The following is a 14426-nucleotide window of genomic DNA, read 5'->3' as shown; positions in this document are numbered from 1 at the left end:
AGCTGCAAATATCTGTGTATGTGCTGCATGGTGTCTAATAAATGACGGCTGTTGCTCACTAAAAACGAAAAAAAAAAAAAAAATCAAATAAAACCCAGATTGAATTTGAGTCACCGAGGCACCACCTGCCATGAGTGATCTCTGGAACTGGTTTAGACCCGACCAGTACCTCGTCTCCTTTGCCGATCACCCCTGCGGGACCAGGTGTGGTGGTCCAGCACAGAGAAGCTGGGTGGACCCTGAGTCCCCAGGTCAGCAGAGATGGGAAACCCAAGGTACTCCAGGGATTGTAAACAGATTACACTGGGAAGGCTGGCAGAGAGTTCACTCTCCCAGAGGTAGGGGAGGTGGGAGAGATTCCTGAGAGTCTGCCTGGTCCAGTAGGTTTTGGAGATGGATCGATGCCAAAAGCAAGAGAGATGGGGTCTGTAGTCCATGAACCTGGTAGCCGTTCAGCTGTATCTCTAGGCATCTAGAGAGGCACACGGTTACAGTGGGGACATCTGCCTCTGAACAAAGTCCGAGAGAAGGAAAGAGGAGACAGGCAGAGAGCCTATAGAAGTTTCAATTCAGAAATGTACAGCAGCATGATTCTGAGGATTTTGTTGTTTCTTGGGAGGTTTTTCTTGTTGTTTTTGTTTTTGTTTTGTTTTGCTTTTTAACAAATGTGACTTAGGATGGCAAAGTGTAATGGATTGTATTACTTTTCCAGATTAGTCACTGTCCTCCCTGAAAGGGGATTACACATCCCTGCCGGATGTGACTGCAGTGCTCTGGTAGGAGGAATATAATCCCTGACTTACTGACATCAGGCTTGGCCATGTGACTTGCTTCAGCCAATTAAACGTGGACAGAGATGTTGCCAGTTCACAGCCAGGTAAGAGGCCACTGCCTGGTTCTCTTCTTTTTCTCTCTGCCGAAGTAACAGCACATCCTAGATAAGGACTGCTCCTCTAGATGGGCGCCCAGACCGAAGCCACACGGTGCAGGGCCACAGCTGACCTCAGCTGACATAGAGCATCTAAGAAATAAACCTCAGTGGTCTCAGGCCACTGAGTAGTGACTGGAGGGTTACCACTGCATCACGCATAAGCTGATGGACACACAAAGTGGTTATTATAAAGTGAATCTCGATTGCTCTCACCTGATATTCTACACTCATTATTTACCCTACGTCCTGCAGCCAGATTAATTCCATGCGTGCTCTGATCATGTAACTTTTAAAAAGCTTTCTTTAATTCCAGTGCAGTTGACATAATGTTTTATTAGTATTAAGAGTACAATATAATGACGTGGCAATCCCACACATCACTCAGCGCTCATCAAAGTGAGTGCACTCTCAATCGCCTTCACCTTCATCACCCATCCCCCCACCCACCTCCCCTCTGGTGACCATCAATTTGCTCTCTACAGTCAAGCCTGGTTCTGGATTTGTCTGTTTTGTTCATTTGTTTCTTAAATGCCACATATGGTATTTGTCTTTCTCTGACTGACTTATTTCACTTAGCATTATACTCTCTAGATTCATCCCTGCCATTGACAATGGCAAGATTTCATTCTTTTTATGGCTGAGTAATATTCAGTCATCTCTCTCTATATAGATAGATCCACACACATATACATACACATCTTCCTTATGCGTTCATCTATCAATGGACACTTGGACTGATCTCATAATTTGACCATTATAAATAATGCTGCAATAAATATAGGATGCATATATCCCTTTGAATTAATATATTTTTTTTTATCCTTTGGGTAAATATCCAGTAGTTGAATCACTGGATCATATGGCAGCTCTATTTTTCTTTCTTTGAGGAACCTCCACACTTGGTTTTCCAGAGTGGCTACACCAGTTTGCATTCCCACCAACAGTGCAAAAAGGTTCCTTTTTCTCCTTGCCAACACTTTTTTGTTTTTCTATTATCAAAAGATTTTATCCATTCTGACAGGTGTGAGGTGGTATCTCATTGTGGTTTTGATTTGCATGTCTCTGATGATATTGTTTTTTAGGGGAGAGAGAGAGAGAGAGAGAGGGAGAGCGAGCACCCTCAGGCCAACTGGGGAAGTACAGAGGTGCAAAGAGAGAATCTTAAGCAGATTCCATGCCCAGCACACAGCCTGACATGGGACTCGATCTCATGACCACGAGATCATGACCTGAGCCAAAATCAAGAGTCAGGTGAGCCACCCAGGCGCCCCACCCACCATGTCACTTTTTTTAATGTTTTTGTTTTTGTTTTTTTGAGAGAGAGAATATGTGTGTGCAAGTGGGGGGCGGGGGCGGAGAGAGAGAGACACACAGAATCCGAAGCAGGCTCCAGGATCCGAGCTGTCAGCACAGAGCCTGATGTGGGGGTCGAACTCATGAACCATGAGATCATGACCTGAGCAGAAGTCGGACACCTAACTGACCGAGCCATCCAGGCCCCCCCATATAACCTGTTGATACAAAAATCCTAAATGATTCTGCATAGCCGACTGGAATGACACAGACTCCCAAGCCCTCTATGAGCTACGTGCTTTCCTAGATTTTAATACGCAACTTCTATTTCCCGTACTCTACAATCTACGCTGAGTTTACACCTTCCCACGGCACTTGTGATATAGTAATAAATATATTCTTGGTTTTCATCCCTAGTTCCCGACACAGATCTCCTAAATCCCCTGGAATTCGCCTAGTGACAGGATCCTCTGTTGCTCTAAGTGAGGCGACATGTGGTGGTCTCCTGGATGACTTCTTGAAGGGGGTGAGCTGCCAGGAAGACCAAGCCTCGACTAGAAGCTTGGAACTGTCAACCCCACAGCCCCCCGCCCCACCCCAGTTCTCTGGGAAAGGGAGAGGAACTAGAGATTAGTTAGGAGCTGAGATGAAACCTCCATCAAAACCCCTAAATAACAAGATTCAGAGGGTTTTCAGGTTTGGCGAATGCATCCATGTACCAGAAGATGACACTTAACTCCTGTGCTTGGGACATTTCCAGACCTTGCCCTGCACACCTCTTTATCTGGCTGTTCAACCGTACCCTTTATGATAAGCCAGTAAACCCAAGTAAACATTCCCCTGGGTTTTGAAAGCCATTCTAGCAAATTACTGAACCTGAGGCAGTGTCTTGGGAGGCTCTGATTTGTAGCAAAGTCAGATGGGAGTACTGGTAACCTGGGGGCCCGCTGACTATAGGGCCTGAAGTGAGGGTGGTCTTCTGGGACTGAGCCCCCCGCCCCGAACCTGTGCAGTCTGGGCTGACTCTGGGCGGGCAGTCAGTGTCAAAGCTGAATTAACTTGTAGGATATCCTGTGGGTGTCCAAACAGAATTAGAGAATCACTTATTGTGGAAATCCCACACATTGGATCAGTGCTGTGACTAGAGAAACAATTTTCCCTTAACAGCCATTACTTTGTTTCTGTTCCTCAAATACCTCTTGGATCCCACGCCTTTTGAAAACCACACCCATACGTGAATACCCTCCTCGAGCCTTTCTTCCTTGGAAGACAAAAAAACACTGAAAGAGCCAATGATGTTCATCATCATCTCTCTTTTGTTACCTACAGGGCTGATAGGTTTAAACTTCCTTTCCGTGTTATGATTTCTAGAGGGCAGAGGCCACAAGTTTAATCGCCTCTTGAACCCCACAACCTCCTCATGCAAGACTTTTCACAAATGTTCTCCGTTAATATTTGTCTAACAAATGACTTCTGAATGGGTAAGGAAAAGATGATTCCTGGGAAAAACACAGAGCAGGGGGACTATGCTGCCACGGAGCTCGTGCAGCTGAAACACTCGTGGACCCGGACATAAAGACGGAAACGTTAGGGTTGGCTGTGGTGCTGCTTCAGGGTGGATGGATGCTGAAAAGATGTCCAGCCTCAGCCATGTGTTTGGCCGCAAACACTGCCGTCCGACAGAGATAATGTGAGCTACCTATGTAGTTGAAAATGTCTTCATGCACACATTAAAAAATAAAGAGAGGGGTGCCCGGGTGGCTCAGTCGGTTAAGTGTCCAACTTCGGCTCAGGTCATGGTCTCACAGTTCATGGGTTCGAGCCCCGCGTCGGGCTCTGTGCTGACAGCTCGGAGCCTGGAGCCTGCTTCCAATTCTGTGTCTCCCTCTCTTTCTCTGCCCCTCTCCCACGCACACTCTCTCAAAAATAAATAAATGCTAAAAATAAAATAAAATAGATAAAAACAAATGTTAATATTTTTATTTAACCTGATATATCCCAAATATTTACCTTATGTATTTTTTTTCTCATGCTAAATCTTTCATGTCTGATGTGCATTTTGTGTTTGCAACACATCTCAGTCCTGTGCAGCCACACAGCACACACTGGAAAGTCACGTGTGGCTACACAGTTGCTAGACTGCACAGCGTTGGTTTAGAATTCCTCTCCTCAGAGGCCAACATTTAGCTTTCAAGAAATGCACAAGGTGAAGTGGTCGAGGCAACAGAAATTGATGGCAGGTCACAGACTGAAAACAGTTAAACCACACTTGAGACGGCAAACTCTATGGGAAGACTGCCCCCTCCCTTTTTCACGAGCAAATTTTGCAAAGTCAGGGTTTTGGTATGACTCTGTAATGGATAGAGCCTGCCATTAAATGTCATTTTCGTCCGCTCATGACTTTGCCAACAAACTTATGGAAATATAAGAGGGATCAAACAGCTTGAAGTTCCTAAGCACACCTGGTCCTGAACACACTTGAAGATGAAATTTAAAAAAAAAAACAATTTAAGGTGAGTTTAACATCACCAAATATCCAAATAAATCATACACTAATTTATGAGATGTTAAACATAATGATCTAGAGTTGAGAGAGAGAAAAAAAAGCAAACTGAGTGGAAAAGGAGATGAGTCTATGGGGCGCCTGGGTGGCTCAGTCGGTTGAGCATCCGACTTCAGCTCAGGTCACGATCTCACGTCCGTGAGTTCGAGCCCCACATGGGGCTCTGTGTTGACAACTCAGAGCCTGGAGCCTGTTTCAGATTCTGTGCCTCCCTCTCTCTGACCCTCCCCCGCTCATGCTCTGTCTCTCTCTGTCTCAAAAATAAAGGTTTAAAAAAAAAAATTAAAAAAAAGAAAAGGAGATGAATCTAAAGGAAGTGATCTTACAGATTTACATCCTCGCCCAACACTTCCTTCCTACTGCTTCCTGCTGTCTTTGCTCCGTAAAACCCAACAAATAGAAAACCTGCTTTACACTAACCATGTGTTCTAACAGAAAGTACAGGAGACCAGAAAGCCCAAGCTCTGTCCCTGGATGGTTCTGGCCAAATCCATTCCTTAGGCTTTCATCTCCTCTTTGAAGAGGAGGGTTTGAATGGTCTGAGTTCAGAAACCTCCCCCAGCCCTACAGTGCACATTGTGGCACATGGAAGTTGTTCCATAAACACTGACAGAGAGGAGAAAACAGGAAGAAGAAGAAGAATTCACTTGTTTTTCTGTGCGCTTCAATGTAGCTCCAAAGGAAAGACACTTGTGCCAGATATGACGAAGCGCAGGAAGGGAAGTTCCCAGAACGTGCCAGAACTTCTGAGGGCCAACAGGGGGAACCAGAACCAGTTCCTTTCTGAAGGCAAAGCTACTGTGACTGAGGACATTTTTCTGTTCTCCCACGACAGAGCGTGTGTAAGGGCATAATTAGATAGTGATTCTCTACACACGTGTGTCTTCTCTCCCTCTGCACCACCTCCTGCCAAAATCCAAAGTTTACGAGAAGGTGGCTGAACAAACAGGCGATTAACACCCCTGAAACAAAAACCTTAGACTCAAAATGAGTCCTACTGAGGGGTGCCTGGGTGGCTCAGTCGGTTGGGCGACCGACGTTGGCGCAGGTCATGATCTCATGGTGTGTGGGTTCGAGCCCCGCGTCGGGCTCCGTGCTGACAGCTCAGGGCCTGGAGCCTGTTTCGGATTCTGTGTCTCCTCCTCTCTCTACCCCTCTCCTGCTCATGCTCTGTGTGCCTCTCTCTCTCTCAATAATAAATAAATGCTAAAAAAAAATTAAAAACAAAACAAAATAAAACTAGTCCCACTGATAAGGAAAAACACTCCTATCTCAACCCTGAAAATTATGAGACAGAACCATTTTGTTTTTTGTTTTAACTAACGAGGAGGCATACAGCAAGTATCTCCATGTTTGCCTAAAAGCTTACTTTTCTTTTTAAGGGAAACAGGACACACTCCTATAAACATCGCATGAGAGCTACTGGCGAGATTAAGAGGTATGTGCTTTGGCCTACACTGAAATAAATGTGTCTCTGTCCAGGAGTACACCCTTACAAAATGTAACACTAGCCAAAGAGAAAAATCCAAATGCACAGCACAAGACAATTTATACAAATATAAATAATTTCCCTTACCATCCTAACATGCTATATTTACCTGCTATATATAAAAAAAAATTTGATCTAACTTTTTAAGTCAACCAGAGAAATATCTTCATCTTTTCCTTGCCTTAACACTAGAAAAGATAACTTTGTTTTAAGTTTACTTATTTATTTTGAAAGGGGCAGGGGGAGGGAGCCCAGGAGGGGCAGAGAGAGAGAGAGGGAGAATGTCAAGCAAGCTCCGAGCTGTCAGTGCAGAGCCTGATGTGGGGATCAAACTCATAAACCGTGAGATCGTGACCTGAGCTGCAACCAATAGTTGGATGCTTAAGCAAATGAGCCACCCAGGCGTCCCTAGAAAAAATAACTTCTAAAAACAAAAGAGATCTAATTTGGAAAGAGCAAGTGTCTAAGTATCCTAAATGCCACCCCCACCAGCAGGGCCACACGTGAGCGTCTGGTCCCCCTTCTTAATACTTACTGGTTCTTCCTCCTCTCTCCATTCACCAGAGCAGGATGAGTTCCAAGGTGCTAGCCTCGATTCTCTGTCTTCTGTTTCTCTTAATCCTCTTTTCCTTGACAACTTCATAGACACTCCTTCCTTCCACCTCCTATCTCCTCTACACAAGAATCTACCTGACCTTTCTAGGGCAGAGACTGCAAACCTCGGACACCTTGCGAGGCATTAATAGCAGATGCTTTGCCATCATTCCCAATTTAACCCACTCTAAAACCGAATCTGTCAACTTGTCCTGGCACCAAAGCAGCCCTTTCTTCTTGTGTCCCTGCTGGATTTTCAGTCGTTTGGTTTCAAATTCCATAGTCCTCTCTGCCTCTGTTATATTGTCTTCTATATGCTTTCAGCATCCAAGTCCTGGGTGCTCTATTTCTTTTTTTTCTTTTTTTTCTTTTTTTTTGTGTGAGGCAATTAATATTTTATTTTTTTGACATGCAAATTATTTTTATTTTTTAATTTTTTTTCAATATATGAAATTTATTGTCAAATTCGTTTCCATACAACACCCAGTGCTCATCCCAAAAGGTGCCCTCCTCAATACCCATCACCCACCCACCCCCACCCCCCATCAACCCTCAGTTTGTTCTCAGTTTTTAAGAGTCTCTTATGCTTTGACTCTCTCCCACTCTAACCTCTTTTTTTTTTTTTTTCCTTCCCCTCCCCCATGGGTTTCTGTTAAGTTTCTCAGGATCTACATAAGAGTGAAAACATATGGTATCTCTCTCTGTAAGACTTATTTCACTTAGCATAACACTCTCCAGTTCCATCCACGTTGCTACAAAGGGCCATATTTCATTCTTTCTCATTGCCACGTAGTACTCTTTTGTGTATATAAACCACAATTTCTTTATCCATGCATCAGTTGATGGACATTTAGGCCCTTTCCATAATTTGGCTATTGTTGAGAGTGCTGCTATAAACATTGGGGTACAAGTGCCCCTATCTGGATGCTCTATTTCTACAACATCTTGATAATTTTCCCCTTCCTCTTCTCCAGTGTCCTGGCACTGCTTCAGTGCAGATCCTTACCACCTCTTTTCTTGCACATTTTATTGAATATCAAAATACCACCTCCAGCCCCTCCCCAACTCACCAAACCCAATTTATTCTATGCTCTGCTTTGACATTAATCTACCAAAACAGAGCCCCAACTATGCCCCTGCTTTGTTCAAAATAGGCAGCAGAGAGACACGGAAGGCACAAGGGCCAACCCTGGCATCAAGGCCTTCCAGGATGTCACCCAAGACTCCTCCCCTTCATGTACTGTTGGTCCGACTCTGTGCCTTATCATTATGTGAACACAGCTGATACTCTTTGCCCTATCTCTTGACACATCCATCTACAATCAAATGACTATATATATGTGGGGTTTTAATAAAAAGGTCTTGTGCATTTTTCATTAAGTATATACCTAAGTATGTAATGTTTTTAACACTTATAAATTACTGGATTTGTTAAATTTTTTCTAATTGCTCATTGCTAGAATAGAAAAATACAATTTGTGTTTTGACCTTTTCCCTGCCACCTTGCCATTTGTAAGTCCTAGGAGGTTGTTTGGAGGTTTCTTAATGTTTTCCAAGTAGGTGATCATAATGGCTACAAATAAAGATGCTTTTTGGGAATGCAAGCTGGTGCAGCCACTCTGGAAAACAGTATGGAGGTTCCTCAAAAAACTAAAAATAGAACTACCCTATGACCCAGCAATTGCCCTATTAGGCATTTATCCATGGGATACAGCTGTGCTGTTTCGAAGGGACACATGAACTCCCATGTTTACAGCAACACTATCAACAATAGCCAAAGTATGGAAAGAGCCCAAATGTCCATCAATGGATGAACGGATAAAGAAAATGTAGTATATATACAAAATGGAGTATTACTCAGCAGTCAAAAAGAATGAAATCTTGCCATTTGCAACTACGTGGATGGAACTGGACTGGAGGGTATTATGCTAAGTGAAATTAGTCAGAGAAAGACAAAAATCGTGTGACTTCATACATATGAGGACTTTAAGAGACAAAACAGATGAACATAAGGGAAGGGAAACAAAAATAATATTAAAACACACTATATATATATATATATATATATATATATATATACACACACACACACACACACACACACACACATACATACATACAGGGAGGGGGACAAAACAGAAGAGACTCATAAATAAGGAGAACAAACTGAGGGTTACTGGAGGAGGTGTGGGGGGGGATGGGCTAAATGAGTAAGGGGCAGTAAGGAATCTACTCCTGAAATCATTGTTGCACCATATGCTAATTTGGATGTAAATTTTTAAAAATAAAAAATAAAATTTTAAAAAAATAAAGAAAAAGAAATAAAGATGCTTTTGCTTCCTCCTTTCCAATCTAAGTATCTTTTATTTCTTTTTCTTGCCTTATTACACTGGCGAGGACCTCCAGTCAATGCTAAATGGAAGTGGCTAAAGCAATATCCTTGCCTTATTGCCTATCTTAGGTGGAAAATGGTGAATCTTTCACCACTAAGTATGATGACAGCTGTATATTTTCAATGGATGCTGTTTACCACATTAAGGAGGATTCCGTGTCACTCTAGCTTGCTTCAAGTTTGTAAATAAATGTTGAATTTTGTCAAATGCTCTTTTTCTGCATCTACTGAGATGATCGTATGGTTTTTCTTTTTTATTCTGTTGATGTGGTGATTACATTTATTTTTTCATAATAATGGGCTATTTAAAATAATTTTTTTAAGTTTACTTATTTCTAAAGACAGAGTGCAAGTGGGGGAGAGGTGGGGGGGGGGAGAGGGAGAGAGAGAGAGAAAGAGAGAGAGAGAGAGAGAGAGAATCCCAAGCAAGCTCTGTGCTGTCAGTGCAGGGATTGATGCAGGGCTTGAACCCATGAACTGTGAGATCATGACTTGAGCTGAAATCTGACACCCAACCTACTGAGCCACTCATGGCTCCCTACACTATTTTTTAAGGCAATTTTAAGGTGTACAGAAAAACTGAGCAGATGGTGCAGAGTTCCCATATACTCTCTCTGCTTGGGTAAACCCCCAATGGTTTCACCTATTAATAACTGAGTTAGTGTGTTACACTTATTATAGTTGATGAACCAATATTGATACAGTATTAATAAGTAACCTCCATAGTTTACATTTGGATTCTCTCTTTTGAGCTATACAGTTCTATGAGTTTTGATAAATGCGTAAATGTCATATACCCACCATTATAGTATTATAAAAAATTATTTCACTGCCCTAAAATCCTGTGCCTCACCTATTCATCCCTTCTCTCCTCCTGCTCCCCTTGACAATCATGGATTTTTTTTTTTTTCTCTTTGAAGGCAACCAAGTTTTCAGTGAATTTTAATTTGGATTTTAAGTGAATCTGGCATGTTACAAGAACTGAGTTAAAGATACCTACTATTAATAGTAACAATGGAAATAGCATTCTAAGAGTATAAAGAATACGAGACCTTTCCTGTATAACGTTGGGGAGGAATAGTGCTAACTCAACCAAATATTCAAAATGATAGCCTCTGCCTTCTCCTAATCAGCACTCCTACCTCCAAACATTTCTTAGTAAAATGCACAAAATTCTTACACATAACAGAAGCAGTGCATTGTTGCAGGTGGGTGATTATCATTATTCACCATCATCACATCATTACATGAAATTTCAACAACTGCCCAAACAGACAACACACAGAAAAAAAAAAAAATCCTTAGAACACAAATTAATGACAAGAGAATCCATGCTGCTGGTGAGCTTTGCAAGATCTAATGCACACTTTGAGGTCAAGTCAGAAAGAAGCAACAAGATGACAGAGTGGCCAGGCATTTGGATCTTCTTGAGAATGGAATCAGGGCAGACAGTTCTCTGGCTTAGCCTCTGGCAAAGTGGCTCTGTCCATCACTTGCACCTTTTTTCTGCTAAACTAGTGGGTGTCGTTCTGCTCCAATAGATCTTCCTTCCTTCCTTCCTTCCTTCCTTCCTTCCTTCCTTCCTTCCTTCCTCTCATTCATTCAACAGTCACTCTGGAGCTGCCATGAGCTATGGGTACTGTCTCAGGTACACCACACATTTTTAATGTCTGTAGTTTTGCCTTTTCCAGAATGTCATGTAGTTGGAATCATACAGTATGTAGCCTTTTCAGATTGGCTTCTTTCACTTAGCACTATGCATTTACGGTTCCTCCATGTTTTCCCGTGGCTTGGTAATTCATACAGTATTGCATTGTATGGACATACCACAGTTTGTTTATCCATTTACTTACTGAAGAACATCCTGGTTGCTTCCAGTTGTTGGCAATTATAAATGAAGTTGCTGTAAACATTCATGTGTAGTTTTTGTATGGATAGAAGTTTTCAGCTCATTTTAGTAAATCCCTAGAAGCAGGATTACACAGCTACATGATAAGAATATGTTTAGCACTGTGATAAACTTCCACACGGTCTTCCAAATTGGCTATACCACTTTTCATTCTCACCAGCAATGGATGACAATTCCTAGGGCTCTCCTCCTTATCAGCTTTGGGATTGTCAGATCTCTGGATTTTAGTCATTCTTATAGGTATGCAGTGGCATCTCATTGTTGTCTTAATGTTCAATTCCCTAATGACATATGATGTGAAGCATTTTTCATGTCCGTGTTTGCCATCTGTGTATCTTTTTTGGTGAGATGTCTGTTCAGGTATTTTGCCCTTCTTTTAATTGGGTAGTTCATTTTCTTACTGTTGAAATTTAAGAGCTTTATACACACACACACATATATATTTTTTAGGTGGGAGTAAGAGTCCTTTAGCAGATGTGTTGCAAATATTTCCTCCCAGTATATGGCTTTCTTTTCATTCTCTTTACATTTTTTTTTAACGTTTATTTATTTTTGAGACAGAGAGAGACAGAGTATGAATGGGGGAGGGTCAGAGAAAGGGAGACACAGAATCTGAAACAGGCTCCAGGCTCTGAGCTGTCAGCACAGAGCCCAACGTGGGGCTTGAACTCACTGACCGTGAGATCATGACCTGAGCCAAAGTCAGACGCCCAACCAACTGAGCCACCCAGGCGCCCCTTTTCATTCTCTTTAGAGTGCTGTTACAGCAGTGTGTACTTTTAACGAAGTCCCACTAATCAATTTTATTTTTACAGGTCACACTTTAGGTGCTGAACCTAAATGGTCATCAGCAACCCCAAGATCTCTTAGATTTCTCATATGTTATCTTCTAGAAGCTTTATAATTTTGCATTTTATATTTAGGTCTATGATCCGTTTTGAATTAATTCTTACGAAGGGTATAAAGTCTATATATAAATTCATTTCTGTGCATGCTGATGTCCAGTTGTCCCAGAACCTCTTTCATATTTCATTTTGGTATTTTCTACTAACCTATCTTCTAGTTATTTAACTCTCTCTTCAGCTGGATCTTGTCTGCAGCTAAACCCTAAATTCTTAATTTTGGTTTTGGGTTTGTCAGGGTGAGCATTTCTATTGGATTTTTTTCCAAATCTGTTTTGTCACTTTTTATGGTTTCTAACCCTCTCCAACATTTTAAAATCTTATCTTTTATCTCTTTAAATATAATAAGCATAGTTATTTTATTTTATTATTTTTTTTTAATTTTTTTAACGTTTATTATTTATTTTTGAGACAGAGAGAGACAGAGCATGAACGGGGGAGGGGCAGAGAGAGAGGGAGACACAGAATCAGAAGCAGGCTCCAGGCTCTGAGCCATCAGCCCAGAGTCTGACACGGGGCTCAAACTCACGGACCGCGAGATCATGACCTGAGCTGAAGTCGGACGCCCAACCGACTGAGCCACCCAGGCGCCCCAAGCATAGTTATTTTAAAGTTCATGCTTAACAATTTGAACATCTGAAGCATCTGTGGGTCTATTTCTACATTTTATTGTTTCTGCTATTTCCTATTCATGTTACCTTATCTTGTAATGCACCTCTTTCTTTGTCTTTGATTGTGTGCAGACACTGTATTTTTAAAATGGTCTGTGGAATCTTCAGAGATTTGGGATTACATCTGCTTCTTCTGGGTGCCTATAAGAACCTCCATTCTAGGATCGCTTTGATCCATTTTTAGTGCTTGAGATTTCCTGGTTCACACAAAGAACTCATAACCACACAGGAATCCATGTGAAGACTGTTTATTTCTATTTCATCTTTATACTCCAGCCAAGGCTGGGTCTCAATCCATTCTGCCAAGCCAAAGTATAAAGAGTTTACTAAGGACTCCACCTCTGGCAAACTCTGAGCTCTAACATTTTTGTCCTCCTCAGCTCCCCAGACCCCATGAGGCTGTCAGAAACACTACTTTGCCTTTAAACTGCTCTGTCTGAATGGGATACACCCAAACACCAGGTTCACTCCTCTACATTTCCACCTTCTCTTCAATCTTGGTTTGGTAATTCTTCACTAACTTGGTATTTCTCCAGTGCCTTCAAGCACAGGTTTTTAATATTAGGTCCAGTCCTAGCTATCCTCAGATCTGCTGAAGTCAGAATGGGACCCTTCATCCTATGACTTCCACAAATATTTTGCCTCTTGTGACCTTTAACACAATTGACTTTATATTAAATTGTGCATGTTACCCCACCCCCATTAGAATGCTAGGATCAGGTCTCATTCATGCAGTATTGTATCCCCTGCCCAGAACAATTATTCGCTAAATTGAGCCAACCAGTCTTTTAAGATTTTGATAATTTAGCATGTCTGAATCTCACTGTTTTAAATCCATAAAATTTCATGTTTATATAATCATCATTAAAAACACCATTCCCTTTCCAATTTGCTTTCAATATTTCAGTTTCTGCAAGAAAAGACCTTATTTATTTTAATGTCTTTTTAAAAAATATGACTCTATTGTGTCACTTATTTGATTTTAAGGTGATCTTTATAATTCTCAGGTGTGTCTTACAGTATGCACCTATAGATTTCAATGTGGTGATTTAATATTGATTTTATTTTGAAAATTTCATGATACTTCGTAGGAACTATCAACAGAACACCTAGGAAAACACAGTAAGCTCTATATACTGAATAGAAAGAAACCTAGAAAATTCTTAGGTATAAAGAAATTAGTGATTTTTTTTAAATGTGTTTTTGTGCCTCTTTTTAATTTCACTGCGAATGTGAAGAATTGCTCAGGATTTCATTGCCTTTTTCTGTGGGGAAAGAATTAAATATATCACAAGGATGGCAGTCTGTTCTGAAACCTCTAGGACCAAGAGCGAGGGAAGGAAGAGTTGCTTAAGGTCACTCACATCTTTCTGAGTAGTAGAGACACTTTTTTGACTGCAACTTTTAGGGACCATGTCTACATCAATAATTGCTCAGGGAGAAACTTCTAATTCCCCAGATTTGGCCAGATGCCACTGCTTACATTCCTATAACATCATATATTTCCTCTTTTTTAAAAGATCTCATATTATTTGTTGGATATGTACCTTTGCTGGAGTTGAAACTCCTAAGTGCCAAGGACAATTACTATATCTCCTTCAATAAACATAAAGGGTAACAGTTAGCATTTTGCTGAGTTTCCATTACTCTAAAAGCTAAGTTAGACTTTCCTTCATAGCCCT

At 41.4% G+C, this 14426-nt stretch overlaps 1 protein-coding gene across 7 annotated transcripts in view; it reads right to left on the bottom strand.

Annotated features, from left to right (window-relative positions):
* The window catches only part of KIF13A (kinesin family member 13A), a 212544-nt gene that overhangs the window by 115515 nt on the left and 82603 nt on the right, over positions 1–14426 (bottom strand). The window lies entirely within an intron of this gene.

This window comes from Panthera leo, chromosome B2 (assembly GCF_018350215.1).
Source record: "Panthera leo isolate Ple1 chromosome B2, P.leo_Ple1_pat1.1, whole genome shotgun sequence".
NCBI classification, from domain to species: Eukaryota; Metazoa; Chordata; class Mammalia; order Carnivora; family Felidae; genus Panthera; species Panthera leo.
Note: the sequence above shows the minus strand (reverse complement) of the source record. Positions and strands in the feature narration are given on the sequence as shown.